This window comes from Euprymna scolopes, chromosome 4, assembly GCF_053919585.1.
Source record: "Euprymna scolopes isolate OS-2025 chromosome 4, ASM5391958v1, whole genome shotgun sequence".
Classification (NCBI taxonomy): domain Eukaryota; kingdom Metazoa; phylum Mollusca; class Cephalopoda; order Sepiida; family Sepiolidae; genus Euprymna; species Euprymna scolopes.
In genome coordinates, this window is record NC_136485.1 from 140,321,465 (window position 1) to 140,336,601 (window position 15,137).

Here is a 15,137-nt window from a genome sequence, read left to right on the forward strand (position 1 = left end):
TTTGTCTAATTTTGTATTTGATTTTGTTTGCTGTACTCTCTTTCTAGTGTAATCTTTATATCTGCAGCAATCGCTTTTGTGTCCCACCTTCTTATAAATGTAGCATTTTTTCTTCTTATAAGGACAATCTGATTCCCAATGCTTTTCTGCACATCTCTTACAGTTATATCTAGGAAGAGGCTTGTTATATTCTGTACTATATTTATGGTTATTATCTTTGGAATATCCCGTTTCATTGCTTTTCTTTGTAAAGTTCTTGGTTGGTTTTCTAACTTTTCTTACATATGCCACTCCGGATTCTTCTATATTTTTTGAATCCTTTTTTAGTGTAATGGCCCTTTCACAGTCCTCTGCTAGTTTCTGGAGGGTTAAATCTTGCTCAGATTCCAGCTTAGACAACACTCATCTGCGTATTTCTGCATTTTTCGTGGAAACTCACCCTTGAGCGAAGATTAGACATTTAAAATCTTCTACCGTTAGTTCTGCAAGCTTAAAATTATCGCAGTTTTTATTGACAACTGATGCGTATGTCAAATAATCTTGGTTGTCCATCTTTCTTAGATTCATGCACAGCCATCTTTTATGAAAAAGAGATATATTTGGATTAAATAATTCTTTTAGTAATTTTACAGCTTCCATGAACTCTAATTCCGCAGTTTTTTTTAGGTAATATGTAATCTACGAATTTGCTGTGTTCTGATGTATCAATTTTCTGAGTAAGAGGCTCACTTTCTGACTATTTGGCCAATTTTTACAGTCCAATTGAAAAACATCCTCGTATCTTGTGTAGTATGCTTCAAAATTCTTCTCTTCCTCAGGCACATAATGAAATGTGTCCATGCTATTAAAAATAGTTGTATGGGAGAAATTAACACTATCGACATTTTCTCGATTACTCTTTAGTAGTTCCAGTGTTTTAGCAAAACGTTCATCTTGTCTTTCTTCATATTCCACTTGTAGTTTCTTATGCCTTTCTTCCTGTTCAAATTGCAGTTTTTTTCTGATTTAATTTTGCCATTTTCTGCTTTTCTTCTTGTTCCTGCTGCCATTTCAATAATCTGTCCTCTCTCTTTTCCTCGCGGTCAGCCTGTGCCTGTATTTGTGTTTGCAAAAGCTCGTTTTGTGTAGCTTGTCTGCGTTCATCCCGCTCAGCCTGTGCTTGTAAAAATTGCATGAACATTTTTGATAAGTCTTCCATGTTTTTTTTTTGTTTTTTTTTTTTAAATAGTTCTTCGTCAAACTGTTATATTTGACGCTTCATATCTCGTCACCAACTGTTGTGGTTGCAAGGTTGAACAATAATTAGTAAGGAAATACAATGAAGACGCAAACAACAAGATAACGCAATAATAAGTGTATTAAAGAAAAGGTATATTTACAATATGTACAAATGACGGTGTCGAGTCAGAGAGTCTTGGTGGGAGGACATGTACGCTCTTCGGCGTCACTTCCGGTGGCATTTGAGTAAGACACACCAAGGCCAACCTAGGCTTGCCATTTATAGTGTTATATTATTCGCATATGCAAATAAGTGGTTGCCACCACAACACTAAATTACCTCCCTCTGAGCTAAATTTTCCCTTGAAATTTAGCTCCAGCATTTTCTCTTTATTTTTTATCATCTTATTCCGTAAGAATGAATAACCAGCGCTTCTACACTATTATGACGAAATTTCGGAAATCGTAATATGGAATTTCGCATGAAAACAATGGTATCTACGTATTCCTCATATTTTTAAGATGATTATATCCAAAACTTACGAAAATCGATAAGGTAGAAAATTATTTATTAAAGAAAATAAAAAATAGAATCTAATGAAAACGATTGTAAGACACAGAAGAGTTCAAAAGAGGAGGTAATTTTTCGTTTTCATTTAAGCAAGATGGCGGCAATTTTCCACCTGCTAGCACAATTAAAGTTGTTTTGTTTAATAATTCAGTAATATTCAGGTAATTTCGACTGCATAATTTGGAAGCTACCATTGTAACTTATTAGAATTGACAAAAACTCAGATGAAACCATTATTTTTTTTATCTGAAAACTCTATTTACCGACTACAAAATCTTCTCCTAATTCTGTTGAAGCGCTGATTAAACTATTATAGTTTTAAATTAGCTTCAGGCATAGCTGTAATGTTATCAAAAAATATTTTTAACTATTAAAAATCAAAACTTGTTTTGCATGGTTTGTATGAGGAATTTTGAGAGAGAAAATTGATTTTTTTTTTGTACAAAATAAATTGGTTAGTAATGTAATGAATATGAATACATCCGGGTTCCTCCTACAAAAGAATACGATTGGCTAGAGTAAGCAATAAATACAGATGGATAAAACAGTCTAGGGGAGACGTTGAAAGATACTCCAAAAGCTTAACGTTTAAGGATATTACCAGCTATGACCACGAACACCCGTTCAGTAAAGCGACTTAATAGATTGTATTATATGGTTATAGTAGCCAAAACCACGCAGTTACTTCAAACGAATATATATATATTATGCATGACATATAAAAGTATTTGAAAACTATGAGTATATATTTTCTTTCATTTAGACTACAGTTCAAATATTTATAAAACAATGATACCGATTAGCTGGTTTTACAGCATGGGTGTGAGATAAAAAGTTATTATATAGCCGTCTATATTACGAGTGTGTATATTTACGTGTTCGTATGAGTGATTGCGTCTAATATGTATGTAACAAGTATGTGTTTGTGAGCTTTATATAATGCATGTGCATACATATTTATAGATGTCTCTGTTATCTTCTAGTGGGTATAATGTGGATATACATTCTGTTAATATAATTGTAATTATAGTAACCAAGACTACTCAGCTATTTCAAACGAATATATACCTTTCGTAGGATAGATCAAAGTGTGTTAGCAAAAATATATTACAGAAGTACACATCGTTATCTGCAAATAAAATGAAGGGCTTACTTGTGTTGTTCCATGTGAAAGAAGAGAGATAAAATGGCCGACTCATTTATGCACTTGGAGGGCATGCTGGGAAAGGTAGTGCATGATGGGAAAGGCAGTTTTTTTTGGGGGGGGGGTTAAGTAGGACATAAAAGGAGGTAAGCATGTCATTAAGGCCGATTGGAGAAAGGAGAGAAGGTGCCTTTGCGTTGGGTGAGCACTTTTAATCAGTCTAATCTCCCTTAGAGCACGAATCGATACCCAATAATGTGTCAGATGTAAGTATATTTATAGTGTCTGGGTAAGTCCATTTTTTCTGAAATAGGTATATCAGCTTACTTCTTAACAAATGTATAATTTGTTTTATTAAGACTTTGTTAGCTTTTTTATCTGAATAAAACACACCTCTGTTTATTGCTGAGAAACAATTCAAACTGAATGAAAGGACGTTATCATTTCATACTGGTGTGACACTGGTGGGTTTTTAGATTCATATAGCGACGGCAATGTTGATAATACTGTATAATATTAATTGTAAATAAATCTATGCATTTATTCATGTTTAAGTCGTGAGACAAACGGGCAGCAGTAATAGGTCTAGCGTCACAATGTCGTCAGAGATTATATATAAATGTATAATTTTCTTTATTTATACAAACATTATTGACCACATATGTGCATACATGTTTGTGATTTCTATGAAAATCCAACGTCATCAGGCCACTAGTCCCAACTGATTTCAAATGCGAATGTATAGAATTCTTTTTTCCAAACAATTTTTTAGAGAAATTATGGAGGGAAGAGATTTATAATATTTTGGCAAAGTATTCAATTATCTTTCGATTATATGTATGAATCGCAACAATAAAATTATATATATATATATATATATATATATATATATATATATATATATATAGTAAGTTATGAAAATATATATGGCCATTAAGCTAGACAGAATATTCCGCATTTCATTCTCGTGAGAATTCGTCTGGCCTGGCCTGAATATTCTGTGTAGCTTAATTGCCGTATATATTTTCATAACTTACTACATAGCTCAACCTATGTATTGAGCACTGTTGAAGTAAATACTGAAAATTTATGCATAAAATTATATCTTTGTATATTAATTTATGTGATTAAATGAAGTAGTCATATATATATATATATATATATATTAGCAGGGAGACCCGACGTTGCCTGGGATTGAATGATGATCAACGAATGTTTCACACTCTGTTTTTTTATTTTTATTGTCATCGAAATTGGTGAAATCGTACATTTTTCAATCAAATCGATTGATTGCTTGTTCTAGTTGGAGACCCATCGAAGTACATCGAGAGGAAGCTTCATATGCCTCCTTGCAATATCTTAATCCATGATCCATAGTAGTTTACATTGCACTGTAGAGAACTTACTGTTGATTTTATAAAATTATTTTTATATATAACGGCTTGAATTAAGGTTTAAAATGTAAAAGTCAAGTATAATGGTTCAGTTGTGATCTAAACAGAAACATTCATTTCGAACGCACCCCTGTCACATCAAAGAACCTACTGGTGATTTTATATGCCGGGCCTTTCAAAGACATTCCAATGCAAGACCAAAGAACATTGCCAGATACATAAAGTACATTTGTTTGAAATTTCATAAAAATCGGCCAAGCCGTTTTGGAGATCATAAGGAACAAATCCACACACACACACACACACACACACACACACACACACACACACACACACACATACACACACACACAGTTCCTATTATATAAAAGATAGATAGATAGATAGATACATAGTGTAAGGTGGCACCTCTACAGATTCTGACAATGGACTATTCCTGATGTCACTTCCGGTGACCAGATTCTGCTTTTCAGCAGTCTGAACCGAATACTCAGTAACTAGTCGTAACTTTACTTTGCCATTCAGCTTATTAGAGTTTCCACTCAACTAACACTGTTTATGTATTTTCTGTTTAATATATTCTTTATTTCACTGTTTCTCGTTATTCTTTCCAGATAGATGGATAGATAGATTATTGGCCACATATGTGCATACATTTTTTAACTGTTATCTCTTTCGAAATCTCGCGTTATCAAGCCCCTAATCTCATCCGGTTTTAAATGCGAATGTACCGAATTCTTTTTTCTTCTTTTAGAGAAATTATGGAGGGGGGGGGAAGAAATATATGTTATTTTGTCAAAGTATTTAATTACTTTTCGATTATATGCATTAATCACAACAATAAAATCATTATATCTATAATATGAAGTTGAACGTCTGGTCACAGATAGCCTCCTATATGGTTGACTATTATAGAAAACTAATCACATATAATGATAGAAGATGTATCGAGACACAGGAATGGGTATGTTTGATCTGGCATAATGATAATACATTAAAATTGTGGGGTCTGCGTACGCACCTCGTCCACAAAGTATCGAAATAAAAAATTAAAAAATTAAAAAAACGTTTACAAGTGTTTTTGATATAGATGTACGTAATAATACTTTGATAAGTATGTTTTAACTTAAATAGGAATGGTATAATAAAATTGTGGGGTCTGCGTTCGCGCCTGGCCTCCATAGAATGGAAATAGGCACAAACTTTTCATATCTATCTGTGTAAGTATACCTTGATAATTATGTTTTGATTTGAAGAAATATGGTATAATAAAATTATGGGGTGTTCATTCGCGCCTAACCTCCAGAGAATGGAAATATGTCACAAAGTTTAACAAGGTTTTTTTAATATAGATCCACAGAATATTGTGATAAGTGTTTCAGTGTGAACAGGTATGGTATAATAAATTATGGGGTTTATCTATTTTATTTTTACTTTCATCATATTTTGCTTTGGTTTTGATACCCCCAAATTCAAAGCTATCGCTTTACAACCCTTCCTTTTGATAACCGATCATCCTTTCATAAATCAGAGTCCATTTTCTGTACTAGCAAAAGTACCCGTTGTTGACTGGGTTCAAAAACAGCCTACAGAAAAAAAATATATTTAAGCACATTTCACGACCAGGCAAGGCTGGACGCCCTTTGCTAGTTAGAGGGGCGTGCAATAAGTAATGTCCCTAACCCACTTCTCATAGCAGTAGAGCAACGAAACTTGGCACAGTTATTAGTCTTTCTCTACATAGGAACCACCCAGAGTTATGCATTTCTCCCATTGTTTGATGCAGCTCTGGAGACCGTTTTGTAGAACATCCCAGGGTGGTCCTCCAACCACAACGTGACTTCAGAAATCAAGGCTCCATCATCTGGGAAACGCTTTCCTTTCAAAAACAACTTCATGGCTAGGAAGAGGTGAAAGTCAGAGGGTGCAAGGTCAGGAGAGTAAGGAGGATGGGGAAGGATTTCATAACCACACACTCGTGCTTCTGATCTGGCAACATGCGAGTTGTGGACCGGAGCGTTGTCCTGCAGGAGGAGGGTACCTTTGCTGATCTTGCCCCACCTCTTGATTTTGATAGCTTCCCTTAATTTCCTCAAAAGTGAAGCATAATAGGCTCCTGTAATTGTGTTACCCTTTGCCAGGAAATCTGTCATCATTACTCCGTCCTGGTCCCAGAAGACTGTGAGCATAACTGTGTCAGCGGAGGGCTGTACCCTTGCCTTCTTTGGAGGTGGTGAGTCCAAGTGCTTCCACTGCATTGACTGGGCTTTGGTCTCTGGATCATAGTGATAGACCCAGGTTTCATCCTGTGTAATCAGTCTTTTGAAAAACTTTGACTCATCTTCTTAGCACATCTCCAAATTCATCCTCGAGCACTCGACGCGTTCTCGCTTCTGGAATGGTGTGAGCAACCTGGGAATCCATCTGGCAGACATCTTATGCATATGCAAATGGTCATGAATTATAGTTTCCACAGACCCTGTACTAATCTTGACATCTTGAGCTATTTGGCAAATAGTAATGCGCCGATCTTCCAAAATGACAGCCTCAACTTGATGGACAGATGCCTCATCAATGGCAGAAGACGGGATGACCCGGTCTTGGAGCTGTTTCCACAGACTTCCATCCATGTTTGAATTCACGATGCCAACGTTTTACAAGGTCATATGATGGGGTATTATCACCATAAGTTTCTTTCATTTCATCAAAAGTCCCCTGTGGTGTGCATCCTTTCAAATACAAAAACCGGATCACTGCTCGACATTCAACAGGCTCCATTTCACACCTGACTCAGTTCAAACACTTGTAAAATAGAAACCACAATTAGTTCAGAGCTGTAATTTGCCACATAGCCCGTAGAGATATAAATCATTGCATATACAAAATTTCAGCTAGATCAGACAATTGGAAGTGGGTAAGGGGCATTACTTATTGCACGCCCCTCGTATATACTATAATATATAATATAATATATTATTTTCGTAATTTCTTCATCAAGCCGTTGCCAACAGTTGTCAACCTCCAGTACCAATGAGTAAACAGGTAATTGGCAAGACAATTCTGCTTAATCAATTAACAGACACTTAATTTTGGCAGGTATTGAAATTTACTCACTAATTGGCTTCCTACCTTGTTCCTTTAGGAGCCCATTGAATGTACCAACGAATAATCCAATTCCTGCTTCTTTAAGGTTTGCATCAGCCATCTTATAAAAACTCTTGCACATCGATGTCCGGTGTCTTTTCCCTTTCCTCTCAAACCAGCAGACAACGGTGACCCCTCAGTAACAAAATGCCTTTGACAGCAGTTGCAGAAAACCACCCCACTGCTTTTTTAACATTCCCATTACACTTGGAGTAAAGTTGACTTCATCTCGACAAAGCTCTAGACAATAGTCGGATTTGATCAACACTCATTCTCAACCTTGTTTGTTATCGTCCTGATTTCATTGAGACAGAATCCCACGGAGACAAGTTGTGCAAAATAGCCTTTACTTTCACAAAAAAGAAGCCAGAATCTAGGAATTGTAATATGCAAACTGTTATTCAAATATCCTTAACCAGAGAAGTATTTTTTTGTATTTGAAAACATAATATAGCATAGCCTTACCTTTCTTTGTGTTTTTTTCTCAGAAAAGTTTCTATTTCAGTATTTGTCTATTTTTACTACCTTATCAATGCGTAAGAATTGAACTTTTTCAAGGTAAAATTAAAGGCAATGTTACATGTGGTGATTTGTTGCTTTATTCTCATACTTAAGAAGTTATTGTCTTTGTGATAAGCATCGCTAATAAATTTGATTTTGGTATTTTGGCATTAATCGATGAGTTCTTCAAGATGGAAATGTTTCTGGGCTCTAACTGGAAAAATGATAAAGTCTCTGATTAGAGCATCGGTAACTTTCTACAATTAGAATTTATAATACTTTTACATATACACTTGATTTCCATGAGGTTGGCTCGAGCTTGACTGGCATCTGACGTAAATCGCCAGAATATGCCAAGCGTTGATCAAATCTTAAAAATGTTGGGGAGAAAAATAACAACATTTATCGGATACTAATTACAAAAAAAATAAAAAATAAAAATAAAAAGGAAAAAACAATAAAATAAAATGTAACAACAACCTTCTGCAAGTTGTATAAATAAATATTTAAAAACTTTTTGTTTTAAATATATATATATATATATATATATATATATATATATATATATATATATATATATATATTTCTCTTCAAGAGAATTTGAAGGAAAAAAATTTATTTTTATTTTTGTAAGTTTTTATGTTTAATGTTCTTTTTGTAATGATTAGGGTTAGGGTTAGGCTGATTAAATTTGTGTATGATTAAAACTAATATTTTTCTTCCGATTTATTAAAAGTCATCTGCTTCGATTTTTATTGGCTAAGCGCATTTGTTCTTGCTTTTTCATTGTCTGATCAACTTAATCAGTGCTCATTATATTCCTGGGATTTATGTCAGCTGCCGGTCGAACCAAAGCCAACATGTATGGAAATCCAGTGTGCTCAGTGCAAAGGTACTGCATTTACGTAAGTCCACTCACTGATTGGCTGTTTTTCTTGTTCTTTTTAGGGCTTCATAGACAGGTAGCCTAATCCCTGCTGCCTTAGGGGTTTAATGAAATAGTCTATAAAAAAACATTTCACATTGAGTTTTGACTTATTTTATTTTTTTTCCTCTTGTTTCTTAAGCCACCAGAACAACGGCTGACCCCTTAGTAACAAAACTATTCGATTGCAGTTGCTGAAAGCCAATCCATTCCCTTTTCATCTTGCCTGTTAGCTACTATCTTGGAGCAGGATTGACTATATCTCAACAAATATCTAGACAGATTCCCAATCTTGGTTGTTATTGGTCCGACTGCATTATGACAGAAGTCAACAAATGTTATATAGCGGAGTGGGTGCATAAAAACAGGGTCTATATGACAGATGTCTTTTTAATATGTCGTTTAGTGGTTAAAATGTTTTTGTACTGTCGTATGTATGTGTGAGTATTTTACATATAATGAAACAGTTCATTAATATTCAGTCTGTGTAGTGTACAGGCAAAGAACATACCTCTCTCCATCGTGTCTTTGTCTCTTCATTATACAAGTTCATTTCCCTCTGAAGGAAACCAAACAACAATAGGTTATATATTTCGTATATCTTTATTTTTGACTTCCCATCAGAGCTGCAAGATGTTATAATTCTCTACATTGTGCTAGTTACATTTCTCCCTGCTTCCAAAACGCGGAGACAATATCTTTCATGTTAACTTGTCCGACTTTTCTTCATCTAACTCCAAACTCTAGACTCAGTACGTGTATTACCAAGCTATCTCGTTACGTCATTAACTCCTCGTGACCAAGACACAAATTGGATGATCTACCTTCATTACGTATTCTGTCCATGTTCTAACATTCTTTTTCGCCAAGTTAACATTTTTGAAAACTGTTTTAACATACATAATTTTATCTGTAAATATTTATTTCGTTTTGATAACATTCTTTCTGACATTCTACTTTTACAAATATCAATAACGATCATAATAATAACAACAATCGTTCAGCTAACTTGGCATTGCCCGGTCAACATCTAGCACAAATACGGTTTGCACAGAAAAGCCTTTACTTCCAGGCAAAAAATATAATTCATATTTATACGGCAAAACATATTAATCAATTAATATCAATAATAAAATAAACATATCAATTTATCAATATTAAATAAATTTATGCAAAATTAAATAAAAATCCTTCAATAATTTAATTTCCAAGAAATTTATATTATTTACACCTCATAGAGATAGCTACCTCGGATGTTTTTTTCTGATTTCACAGCCCACTTTATCTTTTTTTTTTTTTTTTTGAGAATGAAATGTCTCTTTCTCGAAATTATCAAGACATTATTACATCCTGGTTATATTTTACAAGAAATTAACATTTACTGATTTATATGTGAAAGATAATCTGGAAAATACTTAGATCTATAAAGATTCGTAAGTTAAATACTGTCATCAATCGTCTCCGTGAATATTCAAGTTATTGTACATCGATATTAGCTCTTTAACACTCATTAGGAGGCCAACTTGATCTTCTTGAACCAGATAAGTTCTCACGAGATACAGACAAACAAAACATAATCTTAACCTCCTTTCTGTTGTACATATATCATTATTGCTTGCCAAGTAAAATCGCTCTAAAATTATATACACAGACATGACAGAAAAGAATAGACACTAAGAGAAATATTTTTCCTAAGATTAATATATTCTTATTTATATTCAAAGATACGATTCGTGCTGAAATATCTTTCTGCAAGGAATGAAACCTGGGTCAACATGAAGATGGGCTTAGTCAAAGCAAAATAACATGAAATTTTTGAATACTCCTTTCTACTGTTACTAGAGTGATCGTACAATTCACAAGAGAGGACAAAGAGTGCACAAAATGCCATCCAAGCTGGTGTAAGTCCCAGAACAGCTGTCACAAGCTGGGCTACTATGGTAGAACTGAGAGATGGAAACCATTTCTTCGTCCTGCCAATATCAAGTGTAGAAAAGATTGGGCTGATGAGATGGTGGAGAGACTTATGTCCTTTTGGAACAATGTCATTTTCTCTGGTGAGTCACGATTTGCATTATTTTCCGACAGTGGAAGGGTATGGGTATGGAGGATCCCTCAGCAAAAGTTTGACTTAAAAAGACTGCAGCCAACACTGAAACAATGTTTTCTTGGTTGAAGTGATGGTCGCTCAGACCTGGTGGAGTGCAAAGTAAAGATCAATTCTGCTAAATATATTTCAATATTACATGAAGGACTCCTACCAATATTCTCAATAGGAAAAATGAACCAAGTTAACTTTCTATTTATGGAAGACAGGCGACAAATTATAGGGCGACACAACATTGGTTGAGTCAAAATGGGATTAATAAACTTCTATGGCCAAGTTAGTTCAAGAATATAGACGTAATTGAAAACTTTTAGGGCATATTAGACCGGAACGCCCCCCCACACACACACACAAAAAGGAAGCCATCATCTAAGCCTGAACTTTTAGCAGCAGACATGGCAAGAAATTGCTCAAGATGATATTTGTCAATTGATCAATGCCATGTCTAGAAGGGTCCTAGCATTAAAAACAGCAAGGGGGAATGTCAACCAAGTTATAGCTATTAAATTTGTGACCATTTATTTTTGGTTTTGTTCCATAAATTATATGATTATTCAAATAAACTATTTCTATGGGTGTATATTCTTTCTCTCATATCTGTGTTCAATCTTTGTGTTCCTTCTCACAAAAGATGTCACCACAATTCTGTCTAAGTGCTTATTCACAGGATTTTTACTATCAGTTCACTGCAAAACTTTCAACCGATTTAAAATTTCATTTTGAAAAAAACAAAACAAAAAAAACTGTGTTTTGAAAATCTTTATCCTTCTTTCTTTCTATAACTTGATTCTATCTGTCAACGAGTTCATAAATGCCTCGCTTGTAAAATTCTTTCGGTTTGGATGTAAAATATGAATCTAACTCGTGTTCGATCTCCTTCTTAACTGAATGCCATCTAAATGTTTTTTGTAATCTTCAAAATAAGTGATAATCCAAGAGAGCTATGTCAGGAGAATATGCAAGATGGGACAGGATTTTCCAACCAAATTATCTCAAGAGATCTTTAGTCAGTAGTGCTGAATGAGGATAAGCATTATCATAATGGAGGCTGGCTTTCTTTTTTGGTGATTAAATAAAATCGTTTTCATGGTTGAGAATATTTTAAAAGCAATATGAAACAAGCTGTGCGTGTGCGGTCCCCCTCTGGTGCTGCCTGTGAGATGACGCCACAAAAAAAATAGTGAAGAAATGATAAATGTGAGAAGTGTGAAGGGCCAACCTTGCCTTCATATTTTCACCAAGTTTCAGAAAAATCTAATGGATATGGCAAAAGTTATGGAGTAAAAAGTTTAATTTTTTGCCATTTTGGGTCATTTTTGACCCCTTTTGAACCCCTGGGGGTGCAAAGGGAATTTTTGTAAAAAAAAATTTTTTTACTGTGCACATCTATTTAATAAAATACAATTTGTGGCAAAATTTCAAGAAAAACTAATGGATGGTTATCTGGCAATAGTCCAGACTAATCGACGCACAGACGTACGGATGCACGGATGGCTGGAAGCATGGAAGCACGGATGCTACTGAAAACATAGGTCCCTCTCCGATAAATCGGGGGACTAAAATGCTTTAATAAGAAACAAGTTATAAATTAATGATGGTGATATATTTAAGTAATAACAATATGCATAAAATAAATTACAAAAGTTTAAATGGTCAGTAGTGAGGACGAGCATTATCATGATGGAAGATGACTCTCTATTGGACTAAAAAAACAACAACTCGTTTTCGAGTCAATGTGGGTGAAAATATTACAGAAAAATATGAAAGAAGCTTTAATAATCCGATAGAAAAGTTATACAGCAGTCATGGGGATATTTTTAAGTAATAAAAATATTCATAAAATAAATTACAATAGTTTACAATGACCGGCTAAAACTTTTCCATCGACCCGATATTTCTAAACGTCACTGTAATTAAACGACGTTGAGCCTGATGGGCAATCATGTCGAACTACCAGATGTTGTAAATAACATGCAGATCTATTCAAAACTTAACTTTGGTCAGTAGTTCTCTGTTAGGATGAGCATTATTATGATGGAGGATGACTCCCTTTCTGTTGATTAAATAAGATAGTTTTCATGGTTGAGAATATTGCAAAAACAATATGAAAGATGCTTTAATAAGAAAGAAAAGGTTATAAATTAATCATGGCGATATATTTAAGTAACAACAATATGCAGAAAATAAATTATAATGGTTTTAAAAAATTTTGCATCAACCTGATACATTATCGCATGCACGAATTAAAGTTTCTTTCAGGGTAAAATTAAAAAAAAAAAAGAAAACTAATAATAATTAATTAACACTGTCGCGGTTTCAAAATCACTACCTCCATTTTTTTCTTTCTTTCTTCGCCCCCGCTGTTCTCTTCGCCTTTCCTTACCTTAAACAAAGGACGTGATTGGCTAATGCGAGCTAATGTATGAACAATACCCAGGTTCAGTGAATACATTCACCTTCCCTTTCTTTTTAGCATCGACTTTGCTATGCACATCGGAACTTAAATATATCAAACAAAACAGGCAATTGACCTTTTACTTTTAGACAAAATTAATTTAAATGGAATCAACAAACTCCCAATCTACTTTTGATTACATAGATTTCATTCTGGAATTAATTAAAGTCGTTTGTTTGTCTTATTGGGAGCGACACTACTAACATCAAGCTGACCAAATGACTACAGCCAGCCTCGGCCCAACCAGGTGAGTTTTTCGGCCGGGTACCAGCGCCGACCCCGGGCCAAGTGTAGTATCTCTTCCGGCAGATACTGCAAGCAAAGACCATATGTGTGGGCTACCTCACATATAAGACCTTGGTCAATGTAGGGGCAACCCTTCATACCAATTGTCACTATCCAACTCCCCTACTCCCCGGGGAGTTGGTCCCCATTTCCCCTTCACTCCTCACATTAAAAATCGGCCTTGTGCCTAATTTGCTCGATGGGGGAGCAAATAAATACCATCTGTTCCGGCAGATACTGCAATCAAAGACCATATGTGGGTTTCCCCCACATACAAGACCATTGCCCTTGTTGCAATCAGTTATTGGTCAACGTAGGGGAAATCCTTCATACCAATTGTCACTATCTAGCTCCTTTACTCCCCAGGATGCTGGTCTCCATTTTCCCAATCTCTTCGCATTAAAAAACGGCCTTGTGCCTATTTTGCCCAGTAGGGAAGCAAATAAATTATCAGACCTGGCCGGGGGAGTAGGAGAAGGCTCCTGAAATGGCGACATTGATGCTACTAGTCACGTCGACCGAACCCACCAGCCGAAAGATTTCAGTAGCAGCAGTTCAAACAGCTCTTGTCAGGGATAAACAACCAGCCCTTATTAGGGCTAATAAGTTTTTTCACTAATGCGATTCACTACTGCTTGCCTCTTGAGACCCAACAGCAGCGAACTTCACTCCCAGTCTCCAGCGCTTCCAGCTCACTCCAGCGGCTTCCTGCTCATTCCCGCAGTCTTTCCAGCCCTTGGTGCCTCCAGCTCACTCCAGCGTTTCCAGCTCACTCTTGCAGCCTTCCAGCTCTTGGTGCCTTCCAGCTCCTCCTGCAGATTTCCAGCAACTTCACCTGCACCTCGCTCCTCTGGCCAGCAACCTCGCTCCTCCAGCTTGCAACCTCACCTGAACCTCACTCCTCTGACTTGCGACCTCACATGCACCTTGCTCCTTCGGTCTGCAACCTCTCCTGCACCTGGCTCCCTACTGACCGTCCATTTCTTTTATACTGACCCCGCATTCTCAGTGTCGTCCGTTCTCGATCGTCCTGACGTCCAGACGATCGCCCCAGACCCAGCCAGCAACCCTAAACCATGCTACGTCTAGAGTACCTGTTTCAGACCTCCAGACTTTAGCATCCGGTGACGTGCGACCTTCCAGACAACCAGCATCTAGATCATACAATTTTTCGCTTCCTATGCAAATAAAAGGCGAACCCTCGTCTTTAACCAAACAACCTGTGTCTGTTATTCTTCTTTGCCTTCTTGCTGTTTACTTTTTGCCCGTGTCTACCTTGTTAGTTGTTGGGTCGATTGTCCCCGGACGACCGGCCCCGCAACAACACTTCTATCAGGTCATTGTTGACAAAATAAAAATGATGAAAAAAAAAAAAAATGTAAGCCATTGGGTT